This window comes from Bidens hawaiensis, unplaced genomic scaffold (genome assembly GCF_021521415.1).
Source record: "Bidens hawaiensis isolate Kalapana, Puna unplaced genomic scaffold, B.hawaiensis_p1.1 tig00048102_1, whole genome shotgun sequence".
Classification (NCBI taxonomy): domain Eukaryota; kingdom Viridiplantae; phylum Streptophyta; class Magnoliopsida; order Asterales; family Asteraceae; genus Bidens; species Bidens hawaiensis.
The window spans coordinates 107896-130137 of NW_027498597.1; the positions used below are offsets into that span (position 1 = coordinate 107896).

General features: G+C 35.2%; 1 pseudogene; it reads right to left on the reverse strand.

The window, feature by feature from the left end:
- Nucleotides 1-10438: 10438 nt before the first annotated feature.
- On the reverse strand, nt 10439-12331 carry LOC143597317 (putative pectate lyase 18; annotated as a pseudogene).
- Nucleotides 12332-22242: the final 9911 nt, after the last annotated feature.

A 22242-nucleotide genomic window follows, 5' to 3' on the forward strand; every position in this document is an offset into this window, starting at 1 on the left:
TGTTTCTATATTTATGTTTTAGTTAATAAATAAAATAAGAATGGTTTGTCAAGGTGAAATTATGAATTTAAGAGCAAGCTTTCACGGTGTTTATGTCATTGTGTGATGGCAAGGATTAGGAGAATGGATGAAGGTCAGTATATTAGTATTCTACTCTTTTATAAGTGCTAATTTTTTTCATTTTCTATAAATTATTTGCTTAGTACACTTGAGAGTGAGATTCCGCCCTCGGGACACAGTTTATTTATTGTATTGAGAGTTAATTACACGGATGGTTAAGTCACTTTGACACATTCATCCACTTTGACATGTTGTTCATTTGACCTCAAGGCCTACACGCACTAAAGGGCTTTTGACAGCACAAATCACACATATTATTACGGGTTTTTTATTAGCACCAAAGAGTTTTGTATTAATGTTGACTCTATTATGACTAATTTATTTCAATTGCTTTGTGTTATGGTCAGTGGCAAAGAATTCTAGCTTACGCCATTGCTATTAAAGGTTTGTGGCTGATAAAGGTGGTTGCACGAAGTCATGGAGGTTTTTGGATGATTGTTTATTAGTTGTGTTAAACTGAATGCTTTAATAATATGTATGTTAAAAATATGAATAATTTAGACTAATGGTCAAGATGGATGCTTTAGTTGTTCTAGCTATTTTTAAAATGGTTCATTGTTTGGATATGTTGTTTATTTGCTCACTTTTTCTGTTCTAGCTATGTTTATATTTGTCTTTTAAGGAGGTTGATTTGCCGCCATATTTGATTAAAAACGTCATATTTTCTCAATTTTTTTGTACTAGTGATTAGGTGGGCACATGTCAAAACATTATGTTTTTATTGGGACACTTTTTGGGTTGTTAATGAATATATTATGCGACCATAAAATTGGTTTCATAATCTTATTTGGGATATCAGGACTATTTTATTGGTACTAAAGTACCTATAATGTTACACCATAAGGGTATTATAAATTTATTTTTAATGACGCTTGTATGTGTATCAAAAGATTAAAGGTAGGTAAGCACATGTTAAAACATTGTAAAATGTCCTAATATGTTTTTATTGGGACACGTTTTGGGTTGTTAATAGATATTTTATGTAACCATAAAATTGGTTTCATAATCTTATTTGAGATATCAGGACGCTTTTTGAGTTCTGAGACTTATTACGACCCCTTTACATGAAACGCTTTTCTAGTTAGTCCTATTAAATAAAAGGTCCTATAAAATAACATTTTAGAACGCTTTTGTGCGTACTAAAAAGCCTTTTTTGTTGCAGTGTTTAGATTTTAATTTTACTTATTGTAAGAAAGTTAATAATACACTTAGAGTTCGATGATGAAAGAGTTTCACAAATAAATGAGATGTTATAATCCGGTTTAAAAGTTATCTGGGTTTGGTGAGACCAATGACCCATTTATTTATTTTACTATAAAATTGTTAAATAATATCTTTTTTAAATCATATATTAATTTTTAGTATACCCTATTTTATATGATTTTCATATCAAATATTTGGTGAGATTAATTTTTAATTTAATGATATGCTATAATCCGTAGGAATATCTGGGTTTGGTGAGACCCATACCCGTGAATTCGAGTCAAATTCATAAGAAGCATTCATTTACAAATAATGCAATCTGGTGGCTTGAGAAAATGTATTGAGCAACTAGAGAGCTTTTAAATGTTTCGTTTATATATATTTAAAATATTCAAACATAATTAACTAGTAGGTTTTCTCTTAGGGGGTGGGGGTGGTTGTTTTTCCATCACTTGCAACAACCAATGAGGGTGTGCCACCTCATCCCATCACATTCCATCACTAATGATGAAATTTAGTGGGGGTGATGATAGTGTGATGGGTTTTGGTATCATACATACATACATACATACATACATATATCTCTATCTGTATAATTGTTTACCATGAAATTCTACGTGTCGCTCTTAGGTTGACCCTCCAATTCTCTAGAGCCACCAGATTGCTCGATTTCTAAATTGAGGCTTCTCATGCATTTGATCCGAAATCGCGGGTATGGATCTTACCAAACCCAGATAGTCTTTAAATTGGTTATAACATCTCATTTATTTGTGAAACTCTTTCAAACAATAATTTTCACGGGTCATGGGTTTCACCAAACCCGGATAACCCTTAAACGGGTTATAACATCTCATTTATTTGTGAAATAACCCCTTAATCATCAAAGAATAATTTCCACGAGTTATGGGTCTTACCAAACCCTAATAGCTCTCAAATGGGTTATAAGATCTTATTTATTGGTAAATACTTTCATCCTAAACCCTAATTTAATTTGTCTTCTTTACATGTTCTCCATTGTTGGTCTGTCATCTCCATCGCCGGTTAACTTTCGATACTACCGCTATCGTCAACTACATCAACGTCCCCTTTTTCATTAGACAAATATTTGTGTTCATGTTTGTTCATTCAAAAAATCAACATGTTCGTGTTCGTGTATTTTTGTTCGTTAAAAATCTGAAAAACCTACACATCTCAATTGAAATTACCCAAACGCAAAAAAATATAATAACAAACTATATATATTAAAAACAAAACTTAAATAAACTCCCGTAACACGGCGGCAGTGTCCAAAGGCCATCACTCGTGATGGGAGCCCCATCACAGACCGCCCTGTCCCCCCTTATTACTGTCAATATATTTAAAATGTGTTAACGATGTCTAAGGTTAGACATTTCCTATAAACTCGACATGTCTTATGTAGTTTGGCTGATGCAGGATTGCCCAGGGGCCAGGGCTACACATATCTATCTAGAATATATATAAACGAAAACCCAAAAATCCTATGTGTCGTGATGTGGTTGCTTCCCCCCTTTTTGGAGTCACCAGATTTGCTTGATTTTTAAATTGTGGCTTCTCATTGATTTAACCCGGTTTGATCCGAATAACTCTTAAACGGGTTGGCCTGATTTTAACCGAATAGCCTTATGCGGGTCATAACACCTCTCCTTGTGTTGGTTCAAACCCTAAACACCATAACCACTGTAATCTCCTCTCTAGCACCCTATCGTTTTTCATCTCTATCTCAGTCACATACAAGATTCAATAAAGGTTATGGTACTATTGATTGCTTTAAAATATTATTATCATTATTGTTTGCTTTTGAGGAGACATACTGCTGCCCACCATTATTATTATAAATATTATTATTATAAATATAATTTTGATTTGTGTTTTGCAATTGGTTTATATGTTTTGTTCGTTAGAGTTAACCGCAGCCGCAAAAATCATATTGCTTCTTAGTTTTGTGTTTCAATATAGTCCACTTTTTTGTTCGTTAGAGTTAACCACAGCCGCAAAAGCCACTTCTTAGTTTTGGACGGGTTAAATCCGGTTAGGGTTTTGAATTATATTTCTCATTAGACTCAAAATTTAATACGATTATAATAAAATGGTAAACAAACGGGTAACAAGTTGCTATGTTTTTTAAGGATGTTTTAGGTGCTTTGTTTCTAATTCAGCCGGTGTGTTTGGTTCTCAATTTATTTGATACTTTTTTTAATTAGATAATAAAAAAGTTATATATGAGTTTTTTGAGATTCTGTGCAAATGGTTTTGGGCTATTAAAATTAAAACCTTTTGATGAAATATAAAATTATATTGAAGTTAAATTAGATATTTAAATACTTCTCCTTTTCAGATACGTGTGGGGTTAAAATAAGAAGTGAAGTGTGTCTGGGAAGTATAAGAAGTAATTTGGTGCGTTAGATATGTTGATCTGATGGTGGATATGGAAAGTGTGTTTATTGTACGATGTGTTTTATTTTAGTTGCAGTGTGTTTATTATGCGGTGTATTTATTAGATCTACCGGTGAAAACACACTTTATACACTTCTTAGGAAAAATCTATTTATTATTATAACATTGCTTTATACGTATATTTTCATTTTGGTTATTAATTACTTATTGTTCCTAAACCAACACCGTGTTTGTTTGTTAGATGTCTATGTGGCGTTGTATTGATATATTTTATGTTTTTAGATGTCCATGTGGCGTTGTACTGATGAATTTTGTGTTCATGCAGGAGAATATTTAGATCAGCTTGAAGACATGCGAAACACTACATAGGTATTACATTTATTAATTAAATATTAAAATATATGATGGTTTCAAAACACAAAATATATTTTTTGGTTTTTTCTTTTGAAGTCTGAAACAGGTTCCTTCAACTGAACCTTACAGTGTAATTCTTGGATGTAAGGGACAAGTTATAACCAACATGAACGTACCCACCATTTATTAGCCCATGATATATCCGACATTCTAGAAGAAGCGGTTTACATCAATGTTGAACAAGTATCTCCAGTTACTTCCTACATGAGATATTACGGTTGTGTATGGGTTGGTTTTGGGCTCAAACATTTGGTTTTTGAGAACTGATCGGTTTTGGTGTTTTCGTTTTGATCATTTGGGCTTGAAAATTTTGGGAGAAGAAAAGTTGGATCAATATAAAGAGTTTGAAACTGAAACTGTGGGCCTAACTTTTTTTGTTAACTAATAGTTAAGTGATTACTAAACATACCTATACAAGAAAGAGTTAGTACCGTTTTCATACCTATGGTTTGTTCAATTACACAACTTTAGTATCATTTTTATACTTGTGCTTTGTTCAGTTACGCAACTTTAGTACCATTTTCATACTTGTGGTTTTATGGATATAAAGGGGGGAAGATGTTTTAAAGATACCAAAGTACCCTTGATTTAACCGACAAAAATAGACAGGGTTAAAAAAGTATTAAAATTGCAACGTTTAAAAATTTGAAGTAGCAATTTGCAATAAATTCAAAAACAGTACTAAATTTGCGTAATTGAAAAAATCACGTGTATAAAAATGACACTTAAATCGTAAAAGAAAAAGAAAAGTTATATAATATGCCAAATTCATGTTTGTTCATTTATGTCCGTTTACAGGTGTTTATTTACGTTCGTTTATATTTATAAATTGTTCATTTAAAATTTTAAATGAACAAACTTTTGTCCCTTTTTATGGATTTAGGATAAGGACTTCTTGGAGTTGGTTTATTTAGTTATTAAACTGTTAGATTTAGGAGGTTGTTGAAGTCATTTGACCCGTTTTGGTACATAATTGACGTGAATATACGTAATGTCATGCTTCCAAGGTAAGCCATCTGATGAATTAGTGGTATCTCATATATATATCACAAAAATATTCTCAATAGGCTGCAAAAGCAGAGAGTGAGATTTTTACCAAATCATCACTACTTTATTTAAACGTCATATTATTAATTGTTGGATTTAGCCATTTAGGAGGTTTTTGAAGCCATTTTAGCTGTTTTTTTTTATAATTTCAATTGATGTGAATATTTATAACAGGTTCAAGTTAAAACGTTTCATTTTTAGTACGGGCTGTAGGTCTGTAAAATAACCACGATCGGAGCATGTTCGTGTTTAACTAAACAAATGATCCAAACGAACAGCATATTTATATCCGGTTGGTAACAGTGTAAACAAATGGTTCATGAATGTAAATGGATGAACAAAATTAAACATAAATAAACGAACATAAAGGAGCAAAAAACCATTTACAAATAAATGTGAACAATTTGTTGGGCCTAAAAAGTTACTAAAACTAGAGTAAAGTTGTAATAAGCCTAAAAAGTTTAAATGAACTAATTAACGAACGTAAGCGAACATACTTAAAACAAACATAAAGGAATGTACGTACGTACGATCATAGACAAATTAAAATGAAAGAAGAAAAACTAAAGTTCAAGAAAGTGAACTAACATAAAAGTAATAAAAAGAGGAAACATAAATCTAAAGTTTCAGTGTAAAAGGTATCATTTATTAATGTATTGTATAATATAATTAAATTGATTATTATACTGTAGGTTCAGATGATAGCAACAAAACGATGAAAATGCCTCATGTTTGTGATCCTTTTGCTGATTCATGTTCGCTTAGTTCGAGGTCGTCTATGACTATTAATGGGCCGAGTGTGAATGCGATGAATTGAGTCTTTCCTCCATCCCTCCAATCATCATGACCGACAATTTATCGAGGAGAAGATGTATTGATTTATTGTGCTGTGATGGTTTGATAACTTTGATTAGTTAAGTGCATGGATTATTTGTGTTGTGTTTATTTGGTATGTAATTGGTCCATGGTGTATCTTTAACTCCTCTTGAAAGTTGAAACCTACATCCGGCTAAACAGGAGGCAACGACTTTTTTGGTGTTTGAAACAATGATGCATCAATGACATGGTAAATTACAGTCACATTTTGCACAATATATAAATAGCCACATTTATAACAATGGTGTTTTTGGATGATTTGTTAATTTAAAATCTAGATAATCAATTTATGAACATAATCGAACATAATTGAACAAAGATAAACAAACATATATGAAGACAAACAAATATAAAAAAAATAAATGAACACAATTAAATGAATACAATCGAACAAATATAAAACATTAAGTACATAATTCATTCAATGTTCATCCAAAAATGAACATAAACGAGCATAATGAACGAACATAAATGGATCAAAATATGTCCAAGTTTATAAAATTTTAAATAAATATAACAAAGTTTCTTACAATACACTAGGGGGTGTTTGGTAGAGGGATTTGATTGGGGAGAAATGGAATTAGAAATATTTCTTTTGTTTGTTTTCCACTTTTCATTTCTATTTCTCTAAAACTAGAGAATTCCATTTCTCTTTAAAACAAAGAGAAATCCATTTCTCAGCAGCCTCCTCATAGCATGTCACCACCTCGTCTCCGGCCACCACCTCGTCTCCGGCCGCCACCTCGTCTCCAAGTCTGCAACCGCCACCTCGTCTCCAAGTCTGCAACCACCACCCCGTCTCCGCCGTTCGCAGTGGTGAACACAGAGATGGTAACCGGTTGTAGGTTGCAGGTGGTACGGGTGAACGGAGATTAGGGTTTCAAGTGGTGGTTCGTGGTAGGTTAGGGTTTTCAGATGGTCGGGTGATTGTGGTCGCAGGTGGGTGACAGTGGTGGTGGAAATCGGCGGTGGTCGCAGGTGGCTTCTGATTATCATCATCATCATCGCCACCACAACCACCACCACAAAATCTCCAAAGAGGCAGTGATGACAGATCTGAGCCTCCTTTTTCTATATCTTATGTTCCAAAAATTTGAATCTTTTTAATTTCTTATGTACTGTGGTTGAAGAAAGGGATTTGGTGGCGGCAGCCGGTGGTGGTGGGCTGTGGTTGAAGAAAGGGCTGTGGTGGTGGTGCTGGTGGTGTGGGGCTGTGGTGGTGGTGCTGGTGGTGGTGGGGCTGCGGTGGTGAGTGGTGTCAGGTTGGGTGGAGGTGGGGTTGGGTATGGTAGAGTTCTCTGTTTATTTTCTCGTGTACCAAACAAGAGAAATGATTCTCATTCTCCATACCAATTCTCTTTCTCTACAATTCCATTTCCATTTCTATTTTCTCTCCTTTTCCATTCTCTGTACCAAACACCCCCTAAATTAAAATCCAAAAAAAAGATATTCACAAGAATAGAAACATAAGGGGATCCATTTGAGAGGCAACTGATCTAATATTCAATATAAATATTGAAAACACACTCACACAATTTATAGCCCTAACCAGAAAAATGTTGAATGTATTTATTGGCATAAAAGAACCTGGATCCTAAGAACTATAACTTGCTATAGTGGTTAAAATTGTATATAACCATTTATCAAGAAACTAATATATACGTATTAAATCAAAACAAAACTCTATTGAAAAAATATCATTACGAAAAACAAAATAGCAAAACGATTTAATATAAAAGGCTAAATAAACCCCCTTAACACAGGGGCTAAAAGCTAGTTGCCTATATATTTTTAAATGTTTCGATTTATTAAAAATAAAAGTGTATAGCCATTAGCCAAAAGAGAGAAAATTGTACGGCACAGGAAGGGACCTTAACCGCTAAATCACACCCACCTTTGTTTTTGTTTTAATAAAGTATAGGTATAACTTTTGAACTAATATTTTTCTTTTTTTGTTAAAGGTATTGAAGTTATTATAATTAAATAATTATGTATGTCTTAGACGAAAAGGATGGCTAATAAAATAATTAAATAAATAAAAATACTTTCAAATAAGAGAATAAAACAAAACATAAAAATGTAAAACAAAAAGGACAAACTAGTTAGTTTTCATGTAATAAATAAATGAGCCAATGCACATTTTATTCGTGTATAATATGGACAAATATCATTTTACATGACATTCTAGATTAACAACTAAGCTTGTTGGTGAAGTAAAAACAATACATTCGAATTCATGGGACACAATCTCTCACTACGTGATCATTATAATTATCTTTACCAACCATTCATTTGGAATTGTTTATATATCAATATTCCAAGTTTCCAACATGATTCTCAAATAGGTTAGTCCGATAAAAGACGAAGGCATGAGTTTATGACTCATATATAGTGATTCTTGAGTCGGAATAAATTATGCCTAGTATATTATTAAAATAATGACTTGTAGTTTTAACCAACAATCTTTTTATCTTATTGTTTGTTTTTTTTAAAGATTCTAGTGTCTATGCTAACAGTTAATTGAACATACAATTTATGCATTTATATGTTATGTATAATACTGTTTCCAACCGACCCTTTATAATTTTGAACACTGGCCTTAGAAAAATATTTGTAAATTTGCGAGTGATCATATGTGTGTGCGTTTTGACATATACTGGATGAGAATTATTGTTTATTACTCTCTTAAAGCTGATCATGTTATAAATGGAGAGGGGGGAGGGAGGGAGGGGAGAGGGAGAGAGTATAAACTGCAAGGAGAGAGAGAGAGAGAGAGAGAGAGAGAGAGAGAGAGAGAGAGAGAGAGAGAGAAGGGGGGGGGGGGGGGGAGTATAAATTGATATATAAATATTGTATAGAAAATAATAAATTTGGTATAAAATTTCTTATAAAAGTTATAACTTTATACTTAAGAAAAGAAAACTTGAACTAATAAAAACAAACTTTTAAACATTACCTAATTATAATAGGTGACACCGCTTAAAAAAATTAGGATAACCCATAGTAAAAATAAGAACAACAAGTTTGAAGTTAAATGCATTACTCATTAATAATTGAGTCATTCTATATAAACTTTCTACTAGAGTATCACCGACACATTATTGTAAAACTAACAAGACCTACGTTCATTAGGGCTCTTCATGTGTAGAGACAAGTCGGGGCAAACTCAAGCTCGACTCATTTTTTATACTAATCTGAAAATGCGAGTTCGAACTAGGCTTGACTACTAAAGAATATATTTATGAAAGATATTTCAACAAAATAGAATCCAATGTTATTTACAAGGGTTACTAGTGTTAAAGTGATTGCTCTAAATTAAATAAATAGAACTAAAAATACAATATACAAAGCACTCCATTTATAACTTCAAATTGCAATATGGGGAATCAACAAAAGATGCAGGGTCTTTAAACCCATCTAATCAACAAATTATCAAATCACATGAAACAAAATATCATAACTATTTGTATATAGTACATATAATAAAATAAAGTAAAAGGTAAAATGATTCAAGCCAATCCGATCGGAGCTAACGAGCAAGTCACCTTTGACTCGGGCTAGGCTTAGTTTTTAAACTGAGCCAATTCGAGTAAGGTTTTTCAACCGAGATTCGAGGCACAAGCTTTCTGAACAGTCATTTCGTCTAAAATATATATTTCTTCATATATAAAACAATTCAGAAATGGGTGGCGGCGCAGCTTGTTGCCCGCCTACCTGCTATGTTGATGTAATATCTATGTTTCTATATAAAATATATATATAACATCTAGATATATATTTAAGTATAGATAAAATTAGCTTTTACACATATCTATTGATAAAAAGCATAAATAAACATGTTATAGTTCAAAAGGTTGTCCACATTCTCATATAATTACATATTGTTTAAACTACTATATAATACAATGTACAACTAAGATGACTCACAGAAGATACTCTAAATATGTGACTGGGATATTCATATTATATAACGTTTAAACATTTATAAGATAATTATTAGGTATGCACCGGCTAATATGATTTTGTCGTTGTCTATTGTTACTTTATATCAATGATGTTCAACAAATATATAATCGTTAATTTACTTTTTCACCAAAAAAAAGGAATACCGTGAGGGACACACAACACAACATTACACCATATATTATATTTCTTACAAACATTTTGTGCCCCGACGACAAACATTGGGCGGGGATGGTTGCTTATTTTATTTTCGTGGCCAATGAAATCATAACACCACAGACGCACACAATCTTTACTTTATTTATTTTCATGTAAACTCATAGCAAAATCACACATGCCTACGTGATAGTGACGTAACACATTTTTTACTTATTTTTTTAAACTGAAACAACACATAGACTAAGCTAAAATCTCAACATAAAATTCGTCGAATAGATATAAATTTTATATGTATACATGACAACACTACTTAACTTGCCTAACCCAAACCATTCGATGTCCAAATGGAACATCCAATAGTTTCCGTAGAGTGGCAAGCCGAGGTTGTACTCGGGTACAACATAGTCAAAATCAAAAAAACTTCAAAAAGTCAAAGTGTAAAAAAGAAAAATTAAATAAAACTATCCCTGTATTTAATAAAGGGAAACCCAAAATAACGGATCAAAATTATGTATTCATTTATCGTATTTTGATCAGCAACTGGAGCCCTTTCTGCAAACAAGGGCTCCTGCATTGGTCGTGAGGGCGGAAACAATTGACGATGGCCTAGCACCGAGGCTTGAAGCCCTTGAATAACTAGATGAAGACCTAACACCCGAAGGCACAAAATGCACCATTCAACATCAAATCCCCTTCAGTCCTCAATTCCAGTGTTTCCATTGGTCCTCCGGTGCATCCTCATGTTTTGTCACCTACATCATTTTTTGCATTTTCAGTCATATATCTTTTTTCCTAAAACAAATAACTAACTTAGACTTTTGTAGTAGTTGTACACAACGCATTAAAACTTGTACAATAATTAGAATCTAAAAATCTTATTACCTCTTTGCTAATCTTCTATCCGGTGCTAAGAATCTATTCCCTTGGCTATTGATGGTAGGGTTTGCACTACCACCAATTGCGTACATCTCCCAATGTGTGTAGTCATTGTTGACCACATGAAAGTAACCATGTCGGCATCTACAATTAACGTTAACAAATCAAACACAAATTACACTTTATTCGTCTAGATAAAAATTACTAGATGTTTTCTAATCCACATGACACCTGCGTTCTAGGTTTATACAGTGTAACACAATGCTTCATTGTGTTACGCAATATAAACCTCGCGGGTGATACATATTACAACAACAAATATTACCTTGGCATTCTTTGAACCAAACCTTCACCAAAGTGATTAAAAGCAATTGTGACTTGCATATTCTTGTCTTGCTCATAAGAATCGCTATGGCCTAAAAGCATTACTTTATCATGGTGGGTGTTCGATAATGTAATTGCGGTGGACCCCATGATCGCATCGATCAACCCATCAGCGCAATTCGATAACGAACAATGATCAACCCACACATGACTTCCTCCAAATATCGACACCCCATCACCATCCGAAATCGTCCTCCACCCAAAATGTCTAGGGGAGCTTCGAACCATCGCGTTCCCTCCCGGCTTACAATCGTGAATATTAATCCCATGAATAATAATATTCGTAACATAATGTATAGTAATGCACGGTCCACCCGCTATGTGCACACTCGCACCACGCCCATCAATTGTTTTAAAACTATTCATAATCAACTCTTCTTTGAGTTTAATCACCATGTAGCGCTGGAAAATAATCCAGAGCGGCTCATCCTGGATGACAGCGTACCGTAAGGTCCCAGGTTTCGGGTTTAGGCGTCATCGTCACCCGAGTCTGTAACCACGTAAATCTTCCCATCTCTACCGCCGACAGCCCCTTTCCCAAACCCAATGGCGCAGTCAGCAAGACGCTGACGGTTTTTCTCCCAATTGGGGTCACACCGCCAGCAGTCGTCAATGGGATTCCCAGTCCCGCAAGACAGGAACCCGAGATTCCGCCTAGAATCATTCAAACTCCAAGGAAAACATAAAGTTAAAATAAGATAAGAAAATGTATATATATTGTGTGGATGAGGTTGGAGAATGTATGTACCTTTGTACTTGTTGTACTGTGTGCTGAGGATGTTGTACAGTGGTGGCAGAGATGAAGGTGCATAGGAAGAGGAGGATGACTATGAGAGAGAGAAACCTTAGTGGTGCCATGGGTAAAGTGTAAGTGTGGGTGGGTTATAGGGTGTAAGAGTAGGGAGGTATATATAAAGAAATAAAGTAAAGGCGTGATTAACTGAATTTACGGAGGATCTTTCCTTTTCGCTTATGGTTGGTTTTGGACGTTAATTTTCTCTCGCTCTCTCTCACACATGCACTACTAGACACTTATGTTAGCACATGTTTGAGCACTTAGGTGGGTTATAAAAAAAAAAATTAAATATTTAATTTTTAAAATTATACTAATATACATGTAAATATGGTAAATAAAAGGATTTTTTTTAATCCATGATCTCTCTCTCAAACTCAAATATCTAAAGATTTTATCTTTACTAATGAATCATCACCCTATTAGTAAATAAAACGATTATATACTTGGTTAATTTAGAATAAAAACCGATTTGGGTTAAAAAAAACATTTTGAATTATATATGTAGTCTACGAAAGAAGTTAATAGATAAATAAATAAACCAAACTGGTTTAATTCAAAGTTGATAAATTGGCTTGTTTGAAAATAAGGTCTTTTGAACTAGTGGTGTGTTTCCGTTATAAAAATATTAGGAAATACATATCCAGGGTTATTATATTTCACAATTTTAATAATAAATCAGTACTATACACAGTATGAAGTATATATATTAGTTTTGTTACTAACAAGAGAAATAATTCTTTTAATGATAGGCCTATAGTTTGTGTTTGTAATGAAATAAAAGCAATGGATAAAAATATAGCTGGGGTGTGTATCTTTTTTTATCCCGAAAATATTGAGCTCTCTCTATTATAGTTGTTTCTAGCATTGTAAATTACGGTCGCGTCAGTTTTTAAATATTAATATTTTTCTAGAGAAAATCATGCAATGTATTTGCTAATAATTTTCTCTAGATTATGTCATATTTTCGTTAATATACAACATATCATTTTGTTTATATTTATTTTTATTCGGTGTGTAGGTCCTTATATTCATTTGTAGCTATCTTTGTGCAAGGATAAATAGTCGAAAACATCCAACGATGCACATGATTAAAACACGTATTATGATATAACACCCATTACATGTTAAATTTGACTAATTTCACGAGAAATCACATGCATTTCTGTAATGATTGGAGTCTTTTATTACTAGGGATACGACAATAATCCTTGTAATTAATTTGAACGTTTAGATAACTTAGCTCACTAAGAACTTCAATCATAAACTGATTCAACGTACTAATAGAGAACGAAGGCTAATAACGTTGATTATGTGAATACCCATGATGATCATTCACCAAACCCCCAAATTCGACCCAAAAGGTTAGAATTCGAAATGGCAATCGTTTTTTTTATTAAAATATGATCAATGATCAGTCACAAAGTAAGTTAACATATTAAATAAACATCCAAAATGGGCTTGGGCCGACACAAACAACAACATGCCCAACAACAGCCCAAAGCTAAACAAAAAACATAAAAGTGGCCCGAAAGTGTATCTTGAAGGCTTATTTCGAAAAAATAAACTAGATAACCCGCCTATGGCTAGTTACCACAACGTGGCTCACGTTCCAATGATCGTTTTGAGTGGTAGCACGCTTGAAACGGAGGCTCGTAGCCCAAGTTATGACCATTTTCGTGCAGCACCTCTGGAAGCGCGATCTTGGGCTTCCAGAAACGTCATTGTCCGGTATTCTACACTTGAGCCCACATCATCCCCCCTGGGTAGAAAAAATTCGACCTTGAATCAGTAGCACCCACATCATCAGAAGTGTCCCCGTAATAAGGTAGTAAATGTTTCACATTAAAAACATCAGAACAACGAATGTGACTCGACAACTTTAGACGATAAGCATAAGAGTTTATCTTTTCCACAATTTTCACGGGCCCAATCTTCTTAGCTGATAATTTGTTGTATTCACCAACAAAAAAACGATCTTTTATCAAAACATCCCAAACAAAATCACCTTATTCACAATCAACATGTCGTCGCTTTTGATCAGTGGCCTGCTTGTACTTTGAATTGGCTCGAACCAGGTTGTCATGCACATCTTTATGAATCTCATGTAGTCCTTCCACAAAATCTTTCCCCTTCTTGGGGACATAAACAGGAACGGGAAATGACCTCAGGTCAAGGGTCCCCGTGGCTGAGTAGAATAAACCACTTGAAAATGACTAAACCCCGTACTTCGATTGACAGCTTGATTATGAGCAAACTCAGCTTGACATAGTTTTTGATCCCAGGTCTTCACAGGTTCACCCACAAAGCACCGTAGTAAATTTCCAAGTGAACGATTAACAACTTCAGTCTGCCCATCTGTCTGAAGATGGTAGGCACTACTGAAATTGAGCTGAGTATTCACCATCTTCCACAGACTACGCCAAAAATGACTCAAAAAACGAGTGTCCCGTTTAGACACAATAGAAGTTGGTAACCCATGCAACCGGTAGATATCTCGAAAAAACAATTGAGCTACATTAACTGCATTTGTCGTCTTCTTACAAGGAACAAAGTGAGCCATTTTAGAAAACCGATCAATAACAACAAAGATGGAATCATGACCACGCTGAGTACGTGGTAATCCCAACACGAAATCCATGCTAATATCAACCCAAAGCTGCGAAGGAACGGGTAAAGGCATATAGAGTCCAGCATTAGTAGCGGTCCCTTTTGACAATTGACAGAGCCTACAACGCTTCACAAACCGGTCTACTTCCTTACGCATAGTAGGCCAAAAGTAGGAAAATTGCACCAACTGTACAGTACGGTCCCTTCCAACATGCCCTTCACTATATAACTCTTGAATGATTTGAATACGAAGACTAGAATCTGGAATACACAATTGATTTCCCTTGAAAAGGAAACCGTCATGCACTAGAAAATCTGACATCTTCCCAGATTGCACATCCTGCAAAACAACAGAAAAATCAGGATCCACCATTAGCTGCTCCATGAAGGTTTCTACACCTGGCACACCAAACCTCATAAAAATAAGTAAATTACTCCTCCTACTCAAAGCATCTACCACTCGATTTGAAACCCTAGACTCGTGTTTCACCACAATAGTAAATTTTCCCAAGAAAGTCATCCACCTTGCGTGCTTATGAGACACCTTATCCTGACTACGAATATGCCTCAAGGAATCATGATCAGTAAAAAGAACAAACTCTTTATGGAACAAGTAATGTTTCACGGCCTGGACCACTGCATAAAACTCAATATCATAAGTGTTATAACGGAGCTTTGCACCTGCCAACTTTTCACTGAAATAGGCAACGGGCCGCCCCCTTGACTTAGAATTGCCCCAATTCCACCCCGTGAGGCATCTGTATGTAGCTCAAAAGCTTGAGAAAAGTCCGGTAATACTAGAATCGGCACCGTTGTAAGTTTTTCTTTAATTAACTGAAAAGCTGACTCAGCATCTTCACTCCACATAAAGGTCTTCCCTTTCATACAATTTGTCACTGGTGCCATGATAGAACTGAAATTTCGTATGAATAATCTATAGAATGAAGCAAGACTATGGAAACTGCGTACTTCAGTTATTGAGTTTGGGGTTGACCACTGCTTAATTGCAGCAAACTTTAGACTCGTCTACCTGTATTCCTTCCCCAGAAACAACATATCCCAAAAAGAGAACTTTTGGGGCCATGAAGACACACTTATTTTTGGCTGCATACAAACTCTCTTTATGAAGTAAGGTCAAAACATGTCGTATATGGATAACATGCTCACCAATATTAGCACTATAAATGAGATCATCAAAATAAACCACCACGAATTTACCGATAAAGGTCCTAAACAACTGGTTCATGACTCGCATTAAAGTGTTGGCGGCATTAGATAAACCAAAAGGCATCACCAAACCACTCATACAACCCTTCACAAGTCTTGAAGGCGGTTTTCCACTTATCACCAGCCCTAAAGAGAATCTAATGATACCCAAGGTTTAAATCCAGTTTCGTGAAAAAAGTGGCACACTTATCTGGTCAGGAAATCATCAAGTCGAGGAATTGGAAATATGTACCTGACAAGTAATCTTGTTAATGGCACGACTGTCAACACACACACACCATGTTCCATCCTTTTTGGGGGTCAACAGGGCAGGACAGCACAGGGACTCATGATTTCCCGAACATACCCCTTAGAAATCAAGTCTTTACCTGTCTACGCAACTCCTCATGCTCATTAGGACTCATTATATAGTGTGGCTTATTAGGCAGTAAGGCACCTGGTTCCAAATCAATATGGTGCTGGATGTCACACAAAGGGGGCAAACCATCCGGTAATTTATCAGGAAAGACATCAACAGATTCATCAAATAATGGAGCCATAGCTTCAGGAATTCCAGTCTCCTCAATCACTTCCCTCCCTATCAACACAAAATCCATTTTTTGCATCTTTAAACTCGTCTTCAAACTGGCTAATAGTCAAATAATTACCAGAAGGCTTCGTGACCAACTCTTTTGGCTTGCTAGGAACAAGATTTAGCTTCATACCACCAAACATAAAGCTGTAAGTATTTGAACGCCCATTATGTTCAACACTACGATCAAATTCCCAAGGCCTACCCAACAATAAATGGCATGCATCCATAACAACCACATCACACTAAATATCATCTTTATATGTTGTACCAACAGAAAAAGAACAAGAGCTCGCTTGGATACCGTTACCCTCGCCTAGCCATCGTAGCTTATACGGTTTAGGACGACTCTTTGTTTTTAAAGCCAGCTTACGAACTGCCTCTTCTGAGACCAAGTTATCACAACTTCCAGAATCAATAACAAAGGTGCAAACCTTCCCCAATATAGTACACGTGGAGTTAAATATGTTATGCTTAAGCCAATCATCACCATATGCCTTTGGTGTATAGCAAGAACGCCTAAACACCAAGTTCACCCCTACATCACCGGTCACAAACTCTTCCTCGTACTCGGGTTCGTCATCATACTCTGGTTCTTTTTCATAATCTTCATACTGGTCATCCTCAGATTCAACAAACAAATGCCTCTTACCGGCTTATTTACAGTCAACTTGCCGATGGCCTGTCTCACCACACTTGAAACAGTTCACCCTGCTACTACTAGTCCCCTTAGAAGATGAACCAACATTGTTAACCCCCCCCGGCCTCTACTGACTAGGCACGACACGAGGTCCTCCACCACCCGACCCCCGAACTTCCTCCAGCAGGAGCTGGTTGTCACAACCCCCCGCCAAAGGCGGAACATGCCGGGGTGCAACGTGATTGGACAAATACACAAGACACTATTTAAAGTGACAATATTCATTTAACTCATTTTATTTCAACAAATCAATAAACAACACTTCTCGTCAACACAAACAAACTGAATACAAGTAATAACTTTATTGTTCGTTTTGCTAATATCCTAAAGGTCTTGGTAACGTTTTCCGTCAAGCACTCGAGTCAACAAAAGTCAAACCTGTAACATTTCATAAAATAAAGTTTATCAACACAAAGGTTGGTGAGCAATTCATAAGTTTGAGTATATAAGTATATAGTATGAAAATCCACAAAAACTTGTATACAAAACAATAAATAAGAGCTATAAACTAGAATAAATAGTTATCGCTAAACAAGTTAGCGACACCTAGCTATTGACAATTAGTCTAGGATTTTATGACAGTTACTAATAAGCTTACATTAGCACCACCTAGCTACAAGGGGATGCCGAGTAGTCTAGGATTTATAGTTATCGTTAATAGCATACGTTAATGACACCTTGCCATTGCCAAATGGTATAGGATTTATAGTTTCACCATCCAAAAGCTGTAAACACATAGTCAAATAAGCATACAACACCAAATCGAGCAATTATTCAAATAAGGTATACAATCACGTTTGTGGGTTTAAGATGCAAGTAATTAAAGCATTTAGTTTGATAAGTATGAAATGTCACCCCAAAATGAAAGATGGAAAAAGGGGTATGAAAGTACTCACCTTGATTGATGAACCGATAAATAAATAGATAAATAAATGAAGCTCGAACGGTAAATGAAACAGATCCGACTTGAAACGATAAACACCTTAGCTAAAATAAATAATGTAATATATATTAATGAACTTGAAACCATAATGAAACTATATTGGAAACAATGACCGATGAGGTTTGGTTATAAATCGGATTACCGGTTAATTTGTTAATGATTAAGGACTCACACTTAATTGATAATTAAAATAAACATAATATTATTTTATTGAGGCTTTTAATTAGCTAAACTAATATAAAAAAAACAAGACGGGTTTTTAATCAATGGTTCGATTTTATAAAAAAATGAATTGATAATCAAGTTTATAATAATATTATTAATGATAATGATAGTAATGATAATAATAGTTTTAGAACATGTTATGAATATATATATATATATATATATAGATATATAAGATAATAATGATAATAATAATAATAACAATAATTATTATTAATAATACTAATTTAGTATAATACTAATAATATTAGTTTAAGAATAACGATCTTAATATTAATTAAAATGTTGTTGATAAAAATAATAATAATAATAAATAATATTGATAGTAAATAATGATATTATACTCGATGTGGGTTCGATTTTTAAATGAGTTCACTAAATAAATATAATAATATTATTGCTAATAATAAATGGTAATAATATGAAGATAATAATAATAAGATATTTAATAATATTAATAACAACTTTAATATTTATAATATAATGATAATAATAATAGTTAAAGAATAATAATGATAATAATAATAATAATATAGTTAATAATAATAATAATAATAATCTTTACGTATTTATGTTAATACTAATAGTAATAATAAATTTATTAAGTATAACAATAAACAATACCAAAAACCGATCTAGGATGACCCGAATCCGAGACCTCTAATTTAATAAACGCACCAACCAAAACCGAACCAAAATAATTAAACCCAAGAACTTATTATATCCATTACCGATCGTTTATCTTTTCCCAAATCAAAACAACTATATATGAAAATAAAACTAACAATATCAAAACCCAAATCATCTTTACCTATTATATGAGCACGAGGTCGCTGGAGTTGATTTCGAAAAAAAAAAAACGAACCAGAGAGAGAGTGTGTGAGAGAGAGAGCGACTGAGAGTTAGAGATAGAGAGGGAGAGAGAACGAAGAGAAAGAGAGAGGGAGAGTTGCGGTGCCGGCGGCCGGATTTCCGGTCGCCGGAAAAACGAAACCGAAGGGAAAGGAAGGGGGTTTGGGTGCGGGGTTTTTCCGGGGAACCAAGAGAGGGCAAGTGTGTGGTGGTGTCGGAGTCGGAGGTGGGTGGTGCTCGGTGGTGGTGTATCGGAAACGGGGAGAGGTATGCGGTGGCCGGAGATAGCGTTGTCGGAGGTAGCGAGTGGTGGTTTTGGAGGTGGTGTCCGGCAGGTGGGGTTGGCCGGAATCGCTGCGGCGGCCGGAAATCGGCTGGAGGTTAAGGGTGGCGGCTGGGATGATTAAGAAATAGGGTTAGGGTTTGTTCTTTTTATAGGTGGGTATAAATGTTACGTTTTTGGCCCCTCAAGTTTGGTATTTAGTTATAAATGGTTTAAATCTTGAATAGGTTTAAGGAAATCCACATTAGCCCCTAGAGTTTATTTAACCGAGCTTATAAACTATAAATAACTTTATTTTGACAAACCTCGCACACGCTAGAGTTATATTATCAATGAGTTGATGAATTCCGATTCGAATTTACAAGTTTAACCACAATTACGAAGTATAACTTATCTAAAATTAACGCGAAAGAAATCAGCATGTTACAAAATGATTACAAAAAAAAATTAATATAGAACGTGACTCAAATTTGACGAATGTCACACTGGTGATAAGAACCCGCCCCACCCGACGGTTTTGTTTTTCAAAAGCCAATGCCCGTTGGTGTGCCTCGGGGATTGTTAACGAATCAAAAAGATTTACAGAGTCCAAGATCTGAACCCTTAAACCCCCAATATACCGAGCAACGATTTGTTCATTTGTTTCTTGAATATCATTACGAGCAACCAATTGGTAAAACTCGATTGTATAATCCTCAACCGATCTGGACCCCCTGCCTCAGATTCTGCAAACGTTGATACATCAACCGTTGGAAGTTATGAGGCAAAAACTTAGACCGCAAACACTTTTTCATCTTGGCCCATGTCACAATCCTTGACTTTCCGAGTATGTTTCGCGTCACCTTCAATTGTTGCCACCATCTTGATGCCCTCCCATGTAGCCTGTTGCGATCAAAGGCACCCGCTTATTTTCAAGCACCTCTTTGAATTCAAACACCTCCTCTACAGTAGCAGCCAATCGATGAACCCTTCCAGATCCAAGCTAGTCCCATCAAATTTTGGGATATCAATTTGCATCCCAACATCCCAACACCGGTTGCCATCTCCATGTTCTCGCCTTGGTTCCCTCTCGTAAATCTCTTCGGAAGACGAACATCATTAGAAAAAAACACTGAATTATCAAAGTCACACCCTTCACTATTTTCAGGGGTTTGCCTTCTACGATTCATCAAGTCAGCAATTCAATCAGTCAGTTGATTGACCACTTGATCCAGTTGTTGCTCCACCCATGCCATAAAGCGTTGTTCCAACTCTCGTTCATAAACCTCATCGATTGGTTTGCTTCTCCTTGGAGGCATTTTGAGCCAGGAATTCGGCTCTGATACTAACAGATGCAACATACTAATAGAGAACGAAGTCTAATCACGTTGATTCTATGAATACCCGTGATGATCACCCCCAAATTCAACCCAAAAGGCTAGAATTCGAAAAGGCAATCGTTTTTTTATTAAAATATGATGAATGATCAGTCAAAATGTAAGTGAACATATTAAATAAACATCCAAAATGGGCTTGGGCCGACACAAACAACCATAGGCCCAACAACAGCCCAAAAGAAAGCCAAAAAACTAGACAAAGAACATAAAAGTGGCCAAAGTGCATCTAGAAGGCTTATTTCGGAAAAGTAAACTGGATAACCTTCCTTTGGCTGGTTACGACAACGTGGCCCATGTTCCAACGGTCGTTTTGACTGATAGCACGCTAGAAACAGAGGCCTGTAGCCCAAGTTATGCTCATTTTCGTGCAGCACCTCTGGAAGCGCGATCTTAGGTCTCCAGAAACATCATGATCGTATTCTACACTTGGGCCCACATCATAAACTCAGGACTAGAATCCTTACAGAAGGGGATTATAAAATCTCTACCTTGGTCACGCCCATTTAGTGAAAAACTAGGCTAAATCTTGAACTTAGCGTTTAAACTAAAGGATTTAAGCAACAGCTAGTAATCTCTCCCTTACTATATCTATAACATAACACATCATCTTGATCATGATTAGGGATGGCAACAGGTCGGGTATTGGTAATCCCATGACCATAACCTTTTTGTAAAACCGTGTCCCATACCCGGACCATTACCCGTCGGGTATTTGTCGAATAATTATCCGTCAGTTATTGGGCATACTCGCTGGTATCGGGTATACGCGTTGGGACATTCAAATACATTTTTTAAGCATTATAATTATTCTATACATTTTATTCATACAAAAATTATTACAAATTTAAATATAATGCACTCCATATATATAAGTGTGACAATAAAAAAATATTATCATTATAACTTTTTATATATATGCTTCACAACCTACGAAATACAAAGAATTTTTCGAGCATATGATTCGGGTATATGGATCGGGTAAACAGGTATGTCTTTTCATGTAATCGGGTTGGGTGTCATCTAATATCATACCCGGCCCGTACCCGTGAAAATTTTTAAATCCTAATCCCATACCTGGCCCATACCCATCAGGTTTCGGGTATACACGTCCCATTTATTTTAGGTTTCGGGTATACCCGTTGAGCTTTGGCTTTTTGCCATCCTTAATCATGATGCTTACATTCTTTTCCTTAAATTAAATAGTA